Raw genomic sequence first — 14,237 nt, forward strand, 5'->3', positions numbered from 1 at the left:
TACCGCTATGGAACCCCTCCTGGCTTTTCCCCGTGAGGTGCCCACTCCTGGGCACCCCCAGGGTGAAGCTAGGCATCCAAGCGCTGTTGGGGCCGTTGTGGAGATTAAGCAAGCTATTGCCCAGAGTTGCAGAGTGGGACCCATTAATTAGATTAGGCACCGAGGCGAGAATTATCTGGTCCAAGAGAATTGAGCCCAAGACCTGCTGAAGCGGGACTTGAACCCTGGTCTTGAGCCAGATCTCTGCTTCAGGGTCTGCCGCTCTAACCATTGTGTCACACTTCTCCACTAACTAACTTCTATTTTCGTAAAATATAACATTACACCCCGATTTTATCAAGCTGATAACTATAATAACTGAATTCGGTATACAAAGCGAGATGAGTTTCAGTATATTTCCATTGTATAAAATTGTTTGTAGTTTATTGAAAATTTGCCTCCAGATCTAAATGGTCTATTCCAGTGGTTCCCAACGTTTTGACTGCTTTAGACCCCCACTTTATCATAACTGGAGCCCGGGGACCACCACTGAATCTTTATTGCAATTCGGGGACCCCCCATTGAGTCATTACTGAAAACTGGGACCTAATCTGTTAATATTATTTAATTTTATAAGCAGTCACAGACCCCCTGAGGAGGCTTTGCGGACCCCCCAAGGGTCCCCGGACCACAGGTTGGGAACCACTGGTCTATTCTACTTCCACAATTACACTGCGATGACCCGCGAATCATTTATTGCTTCTATAATATTATGCTATGACTGTTCTCATTAATCTAATTAGCACAAAGACAGCCTTTGAAAGCAAGTTACACGAAACAAAATGTACTTCAGACAGATGGGTTTGTGTTTTAACACCAGTAGTGCTTAAGTCTAGAAAAATCTTCTATAAGAAACTAAACGCACCACATGGGCACATTCACCAATACATACATGAGATACCAAGAATAAAAATCGCAGAAAAACCTAGAAAGCACGCTGAATGCTCAGAACAATTTATCTTTACATGCCTGTACATGTGATATGCTGTTATGGTTTGATAAAAAAAAAAAATCAATAAATAAACGTGTTAAAAAACACCCAGAATGCTGTTCCAGAATATTAAATACATAACTAACTCAAGTATTTTGTTTTTCTGTTTGCAGAATAAGTTAAATACATTGATAGCTATTTTAATTTGGAGATTTGGCATTGTGTTCTCCACTCTTGCATGACTCGCCCCAAGACGTGATATGGCTAGTAATGTGATGGCATAAATATAATCTATGAACCTGGAAGAAAATGTTTTCTATGGTTTTTGCGACTATGTTATAAATACTTACTGACATAATTACACCATCTCAATGTCATGGTGATCGCAGAATTAATATTCTCATTTCGTTACTATTTTTGACCATGGTTCCCATTTTAAGTCTAACTGAAGAGATTCGGTTTGCACTGCTTGGAAATATATTCTACGTAACAGGCGCAAAAAAAGTTGTTGTGAGGCTTGTCACCAGAGTAGATGTAAAAGGCCCCTGGGTAGCCCAGCACTGCTTGCTCCCACCTCTGCACTCAAGCAGCCCACCATCACGTCCCTGCAGCAGCGGCTGCCTTCAATGGAAGTAGATTATCCTGCAAGACAGTGCAATGCAGCTATCGAACCTCCTCCTAGAAGCCTATGAAGGCCTTAACACAACTTAACTTGCACATCGACTGCATACTCTCATGTCCACATGTGCAATTTTGTGTTCTGGATACTCTGAGCAGAAGGACACATGTTCTAATGGTGTCTTTATTACCATTTTCATAACAAGGACAGAGTGCATGTATCAGGATACGTGGGCTTCTTGAATGGGCCTGTGCTCACATCCTGCAATGCACGTTTGTTGGGTTACTGAAGTATGGAGTGAGTGTTATGCAGAAGGAATTAGCTAGATTTCGCAGGGAAATCTGACCTATCTCCTCACATATCACAAGCTCTACATCCTCTATGATTTTAGAAACTGGCCCCACAAGCAAAAACTCTCCAACCAAATAACCAGTTTGGAAGCTCACAGCTTACTCCAGCTTATCACCAGACGTATTGACAAAACAGGAGACACTTTAGGCACTGTTTCTGTCAATCGAGAATCACTCAAGCCAAAAGGAATCAACCCAGTCACTAATAGTGATCACTACCTCCTCTCTTTCACCTATGGCATGCCATCAAGATCTAAGAACAAGCATGTTCAACACTCCAAAACGCGTATACAATGAAACAAACTCGATATAGAGAAACCCAAAACGTCAACTGACAACAACTTCAAACCCACAACAAATAACAACTGTAAAACAACTATACAGGTGGCTGAATAGAGCTTTCAGCAAAACACCCACCTTTGAAAACTCCTCTCAACCAAATAAGAGAGAAAAGGCACCCTGGATAAAAGGGCAAAACAAAACATGCACAAAGGCAACTATGTTCCATTGAGCAAATGGAATAAATCAAAAAGTTGACTGGACAAAATATGTCTCCCGAAACTCAGCAGGATTTATAAATCCACCTTTAAAAAAGTTTTAAAAAATCAATGCTCAAGCAAGATTCAAACATAAGGATTCCACTAATAAACTTCACTAAATACTATCAGAATTCTGCAATCGAGATTGCGTCCCATCACTGGGTGATGGAATGCATGTGAACCTAGTATACTGACTTTTATTTTGGCACTGGAGTTATGCTGTTCTGGCAAAGTGGCAGAGGCTAAGGCGTGGCCCTGACGATGCAAGGTCCAGGATCTTTCCTGTGACCTGGAGGAGTGCACACAATTTGCTAGACATCTGCCCCCACTTGGAAATAAACAAAGCAATGGTAGCAGTGCACTGTGTTTTGTGAATCTTTGGTGTGAACACACCTTTCATCTGGGTCAATGAAACAGTGTAACCTATTTACCCCTCTTGTGTAAAGTTCTGCTGCTCTGTGAAACCCATAATCTTGTGCTGATATCGTGTGGACATGTTGAGTGTGTGTGCCTGTAGAGTGAGCCTGCAACATGGGTGGTAGTAAGACTTTGTGTATGCGTTTGCGTCTGAGTTCTGCGGCTAATGGGATTCATTCAGGATGTCCTTGGTGGTAGAATGGCAAAAAACGGAACATAAGAATAGCTTACCCAGACAGTGGAAGTGTATTAGCTGCAATTCTGCTTCTAAAGAGTCAGAAACTGAAGTGAGGAGAACAGAAAGGGCTACCTTTAGAAATTCCATTTAGACTTTTGGGTTGATGTGTATGATGGCAGTAAGGATACTCCATCACAACATTGGAGCATCCTTAAGGCCACCATAATGGTCCACCCACATTATTTAAATGCAATGCGGCAGACCATTGGTTTGGCTACAGCAGGGACTACAGTGTCACCATGATAGCCAAAACCCGCTCATGAAATATCAGGAAGGGCGGACATATGGCAATTTTTTACTGTCTATTAAAGCCAGGCAAACCCTGGCGGTGAGGGACAATAAACTGCAAATAATGCCCCCCATGCTACAGGAGACAACTCTCATGGCGAGGGGAGAATTACTTTTTTATTGTCAAAAGGAAATGTCCATTTCAGGATTTGTTTAAAAGAAAAAAATAAGAAAAAAAAAAAAACTGTTTCGTGCAGGGCTGCTTCACCTGCTCCCAAACTCGGTTTGTATCCCAGTGTCGTATTTTGGAAACTCCAGACAGCAGTAACTGGACAAGAGGGTGAGGGTATGTGGGTGGGGGTTATAAAGTTGCGCCTTTTAGGTGGGAAGGATGTTTCCATAAACGGGGAAGAGACCTAGATGGAGACTCGAATACAGGAAGAGGATCAGCAATGTGGCCATACTTTAGGGAGAGGACAAGACATCTCCTAAGCACGATATAAAGGGACAAAAAATGAGACTTCAGTGGCTCTATACCAGTCCTTAATTTGTGCTTGTTGTTGCCGGTGCAGAGCTCCAGCACTTATTTTTTTAGGGCTGGCACTTATTTTTCTGCCTCAAACATTTACTGCAAGCAAAAGACACATATGGGAAAGACAGAGGAAGAGGAAAACGAAAAAGCGTCACAATGGGAGAAAGCAGAAAGCTGCAAGAGTGAGCTGAAGGGGCAGAGAATGTGTGTAAATGGATTGAAGAGGACCGAAATGGCTTCAGGATTACGCTGCCTCAGTATTCAGTTTTTCGCACATTTAACTGCAGCAGCCGCATGTTTAAGAGGAGGGCTTTGGCCACAGGCACGTTTTTATTTACAAATTAAGCACTGCTCTATACATATGCAAACAGTCACTACACATAGGGACAAATTAAATGGGGCACAAAAGGAGTACTAGAAAGGATAAAACGTATTAACAAGAAAGGAGGTTCAGCAGAAAAAACCTCATCAATCCTTTTCAGCAAAATAGGTACTGCAGTATGAGAAATACTAAAGCAAACCCACAACACTTACTTTAATCATGAACACGAAAGGGATATAAAATTGGTGTATAACAAGAGTCAAGGCAGGGCACTCATGCTAATAGCTGAAATGCATCTGCAGTCAGAATCTCAAAGATCAATCGATGACATAAGCATTCAATACAGAATTTTCTTCTGCCTTCCGAAATTGCACATCAATAGGAATTAATACTTTGATAATCTGAAACTAGTAGTTGAGTTACCTCACTAGTGAATCTATACTAATGAACAGCATTTTGAACATACCAGACATTCGCAAATTGCAAATAGTTGCAAAGCGTTTAAAGTGCATGGGCAAAGTGCCATCAACTGAAAGCCGAGATGGTAACCAGATGAAAAGTATAAAGGGGGCCCAAAAGGCATCTTCTACTTTAGAAAAGGCTGTACTCTCCATTCTGGTGAAGATAATGCACATCCTGGATGCGCAGCAGGGATTCTCAGGGTGTGTGCCAAATTATTTTAGCAGGGGACACGGGATAACTACAGGTTTAATAGACTGGTCATTATTGAATTAAAAGATGACGTGCAGCCTATCCTAGGGGGCAAACGCAATGAAGCTAGGCCATGCATACCCATTAACAGGTGCTATATTCCCTCCATCTCCTTGCCTCAGTTGGTTAGCAGGACATAGTGCCAGTTACGGAGTCGTGGGGGTGGATGTGATGGGAAGAGACTGCCCTCGCCTAGGAAAATCTGGACAAAATGTTATTGGGGCCACCCAGGGCAAGAAACGCAGGACACACATCACCAGCAATTACTTTACAGGTGAGAAACGCAATGACAAAACAGTTAAATATGCTCACACCGTTTTTTTGATAAAGAAAATAATATTTATTCACATATGAAAGATAACTATCCGAAGAGTAGAAATTATCTTCAAATCTTGTGAATTCTAACACAAAATGTTTGAGTAAACGTGTCTAACCCAAAACAAACATATATTCCATATAATCCATCTAGCTTCTATTTTTTTTATTTCTTTGCTACTTGTTGTTTTCCAAGTGGGCTGCTGTGTATGTCTAAGCTCCATATCACTGCACCTTCGTGGTCTTCCACCAGCAGCCTCTGCTACAGACCTGCTGCTTGTACTTGATGCCTGCTTGCTATCGCCTGGCAGTAGTGCTCCATGAACAGTGGCAGGCCTGCAATTTCTCTATAACATGGGTTTTCTGGACAAGGCCTTTTGCTAAATTGTCACTGACTAACAAGCTCCACCTGTAGGCTAAGGGTCGTTGGCACCGAGTGGCTGTTGAAGAGGCAAGTCGATCTACAGACCTGTTGCTGAGTGCTTGCTGGTAGTGTTCCTGCAGATTATGGCCAAATGTCTTGCTTAAGAAGCGGCAGAGTGTAGTTAGTACCTGAGACACATTTATACTTTGCACCACTGCAGCAAAACCCTGCATAGCACCATCACCCCCAAACCCTGCGGGTGACTTCCCACAACACATTATGCTACTTTTCTTGCACTCACAGAATCTTGAAAGCTACTTTTCGAAATTGTTCTGGTAACAGAGTGCCAAAAACAAATCTACTTGCTCTGGTGCATCTCTGATACGTTTCATGTTTTCTTACTGTTGAAGACTGATGAGGTGTTTAAAGGGCCAACGTACTTTCTCTCACAGTGGGTGGATTAGTAGTACTGCGACCTACAACAGCCCTTGTTACAGGATTTTGGCTGCCTCCTCGTGTTTGGGGCAGGTTGAGGTTATTCAGTAACTACTTCGTTTCCACTGCTCGTCTCCTCGGGCCTCATGGTTTCAGGATCTCTGCTCCCTTCCTCTCCTAGTAGTTGTACTTGTGTGTCCTGCAAGACATCAGGGATTGACACATCTAGGAGGAGGCATGTAAGTGACATGTTGGCTAAGAAGCATCAGAGTAACTTTAATTTACACTTTCAATCATGTCTTAGCCATCACTTCTGATGATATATGGTGTTTATGTCAGAAGTAGTGTTGTTAAGTACGAGAGTGGACTTAAGCACATTTTTATAAACTATTACTAAAGCTCCATGACTTTTTACATCGCTTGCCCTAGGGTGTAGTCACCTTTGCACTATGGACTACATGTACCACAATTTGTCCGACTAGTGGGCATTTAAAATACAATTTAATGGATTTATGAGCGGCTGTGGTGTTTTTGGTGTTCATTTGAGTTACAGGTTGTAAAACACGTGGGTACAGTGGATAACACACACCTTAGCACTCAGCCTAACATACTTTACACTAACCTGCTTAAGGAGTTGTTGCAGAAGTGTCTATACTGCTTGCCCCTATGACAGCCTCTAGATGATGACTTGACTCCATGAGTTCCTCAGGTGGTGGTTCTGTACTCTTGCCTCCTACAGTGAGATTTACTATAAAGCACACTGTAGGGCGTTCCACCGTTTGCAAATCTCTTGCACTCTCCTGTTAGTATTACTAACAGCATTGATCCTCTGTTGTATAGATGGCCATATCTGTCGTTTTTGTGTTTCAGATACAGTTAGCTGCGGCTTACCAAATAAGTGGACATTTACAGCTCCCAACTTCTCTGTCACAATTTCTACCTCCTTAAGGTTGAATTTTCTCTTGCACTTCCTTCTACAATCCTCCTTGGTGTTCTGGCTAGCCACGGTGCTAGATGGGGCGGATGGCAGTGGAGTGCTCTTGGATACGTCAGTAGTCCTTATAACATGCTGCTTGCTCCTCTCCTACATGTCTACTTCATTATTCACTGTTGAAGTTACTACGACTCAGAACGACATTCACATTTGCAAATGATACGGATTTCTTAATTATGATGTCCTGTACTGAAATAGCGAATTCTAAAAAAAGAATTGCAACGTCAGGTGTCTCTATCTTTGGCCAGAGCATTTTGCTTTTTCTTACTAGAGCATCACTATCTTTCAGTAACAAGGAATTGCGAAATCATCTTTTTGTACATCACACCCTTTTTTCCAACTGCAAATGAACCGGGGTCTGGGATGTGCTGCGCAGTAGGTGATCCATAGACCATTTCACAAAGTGATCACTGCAAGTGCTAATTTATGACAAGGAGTTGGCCACAGTTTTGGGCTGACTAGTGTCTTAAGAAGGTGAAGCACTGGAGAAATGGCATTTTACACTTAACAGTGGTACATGGTGTTTGCTGCTGGTGCTTTTGTAATTTAAGTTTTTGTTAAGGTATAACAACATACACCACATGTACATCGTGCTACTGCAATTCAACACAGCATTTGTGTACAGCATTTCAGGTCACTAGACACCAGACAGGTACTGTGATAGAAATCATATAACAGTGCGAGTCGATACAGTGACTTTTCTCTCAGTTCTATGCATCCTCAGTTTTAGACAGTAAGTACAATGTAAATGAGCCCCAAGTATCTTTAGGCATGGACGGTTTCGGTAATTCTTCGACATAAAGGTTGAGTGGGTGCGTAAAAAGTAGGCAAGGTGAAGGACTGGCCTATGTGAAACGGTGTAACCACTTTTGGTAGAAAAGAAGCCCTAGTGCAAAACACCACTTTGTCATGATAGATGGCAAGGTAGGGTGGCTTAGATGACAATGCCTGCAGCTCACTCACCCTGCAGGCAAATGTAATGGACACAAGGAAGCCAAAGAGGGCAATTATGGAGCGGCTCAAAAGGACCGCACATTAAGAAGGTAAGAACCAGAATCAAATACCACTGTGGCATGAAGAATGGTGGTGCACAAAACATATCAGTAAGACCTTTAAGGAACATACTAACTACAGGAAACTTAAACAAAGAGGGTTGGCCAGGTAATATCAGAAATGCAGAGATAGTGGGCGAAATAACCTTTCCGGGTGCCCAAAGCAGAGCCCTGGTGGACCCAAGAAAGTATAAACAGGAACGACCTCGGAAAGAGGGGCAGAGAGGGGGGTGAACAGACCTTCTCTGTGTACCATGGCACAAATTTGTTCCATCAACAGCCGTATATCGTTTTGGTGGAGAGACGCCTGGCTGCCAAGATAACGTTACTGTCTTCTGGCAGAAGTTCCAAAGCTGTCAACAGCCACCAGGACAGGTTCGGGTGGGAAACCCTCCCCTGCTGCTGTGACAGAAGATACCCCCGAGGGGCAGTCTGATCGGAGGATCGATAACCATGCTCAATAGCTCGGGATACCAAATTCTCCATCCTCAGTCCAGAGCCACAAGGATTACTTGAGCCAGCTCATTCTTGATCTCTTTGAGAACTCTGGGCAGAGGTGGTATGTTGGGGGGGGGGGAGGGGGGATAGACGTACAGGAGGCCTGAGCTCCACTCAAGATGAAAAGCTTTGCCGAGCGAGTGCTGCCTTGGAAACTACAATGTGCAAAACTGCTGAAATTGCTTGTTCTCTGCAGAGACAAACAGATCTAACCAAGGCTCTCCCCACTGCTTAAAGAGACCTTGCACCAGCTTCAAATGGAGACGCCATTTGTAATCAACAAGGCATTGCTGGTTGAGTTTGTCCACTCTGGGATTCAGAGAGTCCGCCAGGTATTGAACCACCATGGAAATGCCCTGATGTTCCAGCCATGTCCAGAGGCACAGAGCCTCCTGACAAAGGGTCCACGACTCCAACCCGTCCTGCTTGTTGCAGTACCATATGGCTGTGGTGTTGTCCGCGAGGACCTGCATTACTTCCCCTTTGACAGAGGGAAAGAATGCTTTCAATGCCAGTCTGATCGCCCTGAGCTCAAAAAGACTGACGTGGAGCCCAGACTCCGCCGGAGACCAGACACCTCTGATCTCTGCCTCTCCTATGCAGCCGCCCCATCCCAAAGACGCATCTGTCACTGTTGTAAGATCTGCTTGGGGAAGCGAGAGGGACATGCTTCTGACCCAATCGTGGTTCAAGACCTACCACTGCAGATCTTGCACAGTCCCTCCGAGATCGGGACCATGTCGGAGAGATTCCCCTGATGTGGCTCCCACTGGAACTTCAGGTCCCACTGTAAAGCCCGCACAGGCCATCTGGCATGCTTTACTAGCAGGATGCAGGAAGCCATGAGGCCCAGAGGCCTCAAAGTCATTCTCACAGAGAACCAGGATAGAGGCTGAAACATCGGTATCACAGCCTGAATATCCTTGACTTGCCATGTCCAGAACCGCTCCGATGAAAGGGAGCATCTGAGAAAGAGTCAGGCGTGAATTCCACACATTTATAGTGAGCCTCACCAAATACAGGAGGCCCACCATAGTCTGGAAGTGGGAGACGAGAGCCTGGGACGAGCCTGTCTTCAAGGTAGGGGAAGACTGAAATATCTGACCTGTTCAGATGAGCTGCGACCACCGCCATCACCTTGGTGAACACACTCAAGGGGTGCTGTTAAGGCCAAAGGGGAGCACAGTAAACTGAAAATTCTTGTGGCCTACCATGAACCGCAAGTAACGTTTGTGGGCAGGCAAGATGGGAATATGGTAACATACGTCCTGCAAGTCCAACGCCATCATCCAGTCTCCTGGGTCCAGGGCAGATAGAACCTAAGCTGAGTGAGCATTCTGAACTTCTCCTTCTTGAGGGAAAGATTGAGGGACTGAAGTGGACTGGTTAGATCGCTGACCCCCTGATCCATGAGGATGTTGGATCCCATGTCCCTGGCACGAAGAGGCTGGGCAGCATGTGCAGCACGGTGGCTGGAGGGGACCAGACATGGTTGAGTGCCTCTCCCAGTAGCCACTAAAGGGGTGAAAAGCAGACTGAGATGGGTCAAAGGGGGGGGGCTGCGAGGCCCAAGAACCTGGCCGTGGCCAGGGACTCCTTAAAGTGCTCAATCACCTAGTCTGCTTTGTCTCTGAAGAGACATTAGCCATCAAAGGGTATGTCCATAAGGGTGGGTTGGACATCCCCCGAAAAGCCAGACATCCTCTACCAGGCATGGCAAACCACTGCAAACTGTTCTGCCTAGTGAGTCGGTCATATCCAGCTCATATTGTATCGTGAACTGTGCTGCGTCTCTCCTGTCAGCAACAGCTTGGGAAAGAATGGCCCTGGCCTCCTCCGGGACTTGTGGCAGCACCTGTGGAAACGTGTCTCAAAGTATGGATTTAACGGCCCAAAAGGCATGCAGTGTTCACAGACCGCAATGTCAGGCTGGAGGAAGAAAACAGCCTCTTTTCAAGCTGATCCAACCTCTTGGATTCCCTATCCAGGGGTGCGGAAAGGAATGTGCCCGGGGACATGGAGGCTTGGATAACCAAGCTCTCAGGGGTCGGGAATTGCATAAGGAACACTGGGTCATTTGGAGCGGGTCTACGGCAGTGGGCGATAGTCCTGTTCACAGGAGCCCCTGTGCTGTGTTTGGACCAGGTCTCTAGCAGGACATCAGTGAGGGCTTCATTAAAGGGCAAAAGGGGTCCAGACGTGGAAGCCCCAGGTTGAAGCATCTCTGTTAGGAGGTTAGTCCTGACCACCACTGAAGGCAGCTCGAGGCTCAAGATGTCGGCCGCTCTTCTCACCACCACTGAATAGGATGCACCCTCCTCCGTAACCATGGTAGGGGGAAAAAGCATGCCAGTGTCAGGAGAAGTGTCCAGATCACTGGCTTCAACCCAGGTCCATCTGCCTTGGAAGCTGGATATTCCAGTTGGTATTCCAAAGGGTCCAGTGACCCCTCCCAATCCTCACTGTACCCCAGTCGAGGTGATATGACTGATTTAGGTGAGGATCCAGGAATTGATCCATAGGCAACCCCATGGAGCTGAAGCCGCTGGCACGGAACCCACTGGGGCCCCTGCTGACTCCATGGGGCCCGAAGGCACTCTGGCAGAGTCGGACTGCCCACATATAAGGCTCATGGCATCATAAAATTCACTGAGTTGGGCAGGGGTCGCTCCGGCTCCCAAAAATGTGGGGAGGTGCAGAGTCGACAAAGAGGAAGGCTCTGAGGACGGAGGCCTGGAGCAATGACACTCCTTTTTCCGACGGACGGGGTGAAGTCGAAGAACGCTTGTTCTTCTTCAACTTCTTTTTGTGTCTTTACTTACCTGACCGTCCTGAGGACTTGGAGTGGGACGATAAAGAATGGGTGCCCCGCAACTGTTCTCTGGACATTCCTCTTGACCAAGATCGTAAACAAAGCGGAGCCAAGCACCTGGCCGCAATAAGCTTAAGGGACTGCTTCCTAAAAGCTTTCAGATTCATGGGCCGGCACTTGGGGCACAACTTCGGGTTGTGGTTGTGCTCCAACCACCACAAGCATACGAGGTGCGGATTTGTCACAGCTTGAACCAAGCCGGTCTTGTGTCAACGTCACTGATGCACCAGAAGTGTAAACACTCAAAATATCCTTGACAAAACATTGAAAAAAGACCTGTTAAAAAGTTACTGTAGGGTAACTCTTCATCGGGTCTGCGCCGGCTGGAGCGGAAAGTAAAGAACAGAGCTCAGTGCGCCTGGGTGTCACATATTAAGGTCCAGCGGCATAAGAGCCAGTATGCATGATGGACACAATGGATGCAGAGCCGGCCAACGCCACCTAATGGCACCCAGGGGTAGTGCTTAAGAAAAATCTCCAGATCCAGACCGATGCCTGGGGGAAATTCTAAGGTAAGGAATCTGCAACTAGAAGTCTCTATCAGATTGGTCTATTTTTTCAGGGCAGGCGGAGGATAGTGTCCCGGTAACTGATGAGTCTCACCACAATGGGGCACGGCAGCGACCCCGGTGGGGGCCGTGCCATCACTGTTTAGTGCACTCTTTCCACCACCATCATAGATGACAAGGTTTCCAGGCCAAACACCTCCCTGATCAGGGCTTTCACAAACACTTCCATTTTCACAGTATTTGTGGACTCGGGTACCCCAGTTACCCGCACTTTATTCTGGTGAGACCGCACACCCAAGTCTTCAATTTTGGCTTGGATCACTGCCAGGACCTTTTCCATATTGAGTAATTTTATTGACACCGCTTGCAGGTTGTCTGTGGAAATCTGTTGTTTGGCCTCAGTTATCCGCACATTCTGCTTGGTCGCCATGCGATCTATGCGGACATTGAGAATGTCTAATTTTCCAACTATGGCTTGCAGACTCTGCTGCATTGCCAGCAGCATCGTCTTTGGCGCGGTTGCCCCTTGGGGAAAGGGATCTGAGTCAGAGATGGGGTCCGGTTGGGATCTATAAAGCTTTCAGGCCTCGTAGGTAAGGTGCGCTTGTTGTTTGTCTATTTTCCCCATTATAGCATACCATCACAGTTCATGTCAAACGGGCGGATCCCGCCTGGGGGTCAGAACATATACAACACCATGGCAATGAAGAGCTGGTAACCGGAACAGGTACCTGCCTCCTGAGATGTGTCAAGCGCACCATGTTGTGCAACACTCGCAGCCGCCCACCTCAGAGGCCCCGTGATCCGCAATGCCCACAACTGCACCAGGCCCGCCATGATTCGCCCCCACCCCCCAACCCCGTAGCAACACATGGCAGCTGGGCCAGCATACTCTACAGATGACGCACAGGCCTGGTAGCAATGTCTCTTCAACCCTCCAGCTCGAGGGGGGGGACCCCAATGATGCGAGTCAGGCCACCTCAGCACACTCTACACAGCTCCACTCCGCGGGGACTCCCACCAGGCTCGGCCCCACTTGCAGTAGTAATTATAGAGTGCTTAACCCAGGTTCAGGCACCAGCGGTGTCCGAGGCCCCGGGGGAAGTCAGGCCGCAGCTACAATGTCGAAAGAGGCCTGCCCCGGTGAGAGGCCATGTACATCCGCCAGGCCAGCATCTCTTAGTGTAGGCCCTTAGCTCCACTTGTCACATCAGCAATCTTTTCTCTGTGCCTCCTGGTCGCTAGCCCAGGCGGCCCAGTAAAGCAGTCAGAAAAGGGGGGATCTGCCTAGAGCCACTGATCACCCAGTGACTCTCACGTCCACCGCTGAGAGGGATGCCCCAGCCTGCAGCACTCCCTCGAGGCACAGGGCCCGACTGGTTCCACATCAACAGTCACGTTTTGCTCAGTCTCTGTCCAGTCCTACTGGTCACTGTGTTCCATCGGCAGCTTCAAGACAAGGCTCCGTCCACTTCGTAGCTTAGGTCTAGTGACCAGGCAGGCTGAGCTCTCAGCGCCAGGAATCGCTCTCAGCGCGTCTCAGGTGTCCTCCATCTTAGGCCGTGTCCCTCATGGCTTCGCAGAGCAATGTGGAGTCCACCAAGACACCTTGTTATGCCTGTGTTTGGGTGGCCTGTGGGGAGGTGGCAGGGTCACCAGCTCTCCCCTGTACCAGGGCAGAAGTCTGCAGGCTAGATGGGTGCCACAGAACAGGATTATGAGCGCATAGTATGATTCAACCGGCAGAGCTGCACTAGCGTGTGGCCATCTTACTGCAGGCTTGCTCTGCCCCCATTGCTGGCACGTAAAAGGAATGTGGTGCTTTTGGCTGAAAATGTATCAGCATGTGTTAACATCGATAATGTAATTTACAGAACACAGCACAATAACATGACATAACGCAAAATAAAACACAACAAAAACATACCACGGCACAGCACAACAGTCAAAACAGAATGCAACTCAACAAGCACAATGCAGGACAACAATAACAGAATGAAGTAAAGCAGCACAAAAACACAATACATCACTAGTACGAAAAAATACAACACAATAAAAATGTAGAAATATTTTTGTCACACGTTATCACCTCCACAATTCTGCCTTCCTTATACATCTGTAAAAGGTTTTTGCACCAAGCAATGCCTTACCTATCACCTGGCATTTAATGGAGTCAGTCAAATATGTGTGGTGAACCGTTCTCTAATCTGCAGAAAATAAATCGTGCAGTTGAAGTGCACCGTGGCAGAGACAATGGACATCTGTAGTGAAA

The 14,237-nt window shown here is 46.6% G+C and overlaps 1 protein-coding gene across 1 annotated transcript in view; it reads right to left on the reverse strand.

Moving 5' to 3' along the window:
- The window catches only part of RNGTT (RNA guanylyltransferase and 5'-phosphatase), a 1,492,790-nt gene that overhangs the window by 532,963 nt on the left and 945,590 nt on the right, over window positions 1-14,237 (reverse strand). The window lies entirely within an intron of this gene.

Source organism: Pleurodeles waltl, chromosome 5 (genome assembly GCF_031143425.1).
Source record: "Pleurodeles waltl isolate 20211129_DDA chromosome 5, aPleWal1.hap1.20221129, whole genome shotgun sequence".
Taxonomy (NCBI): domain Eukaryota; kingdom Metazoa; phylum Chordata; class Amphibia; order Caudata; family Salamandridae; genus Pleurodeles; species Pleurodeles waltl.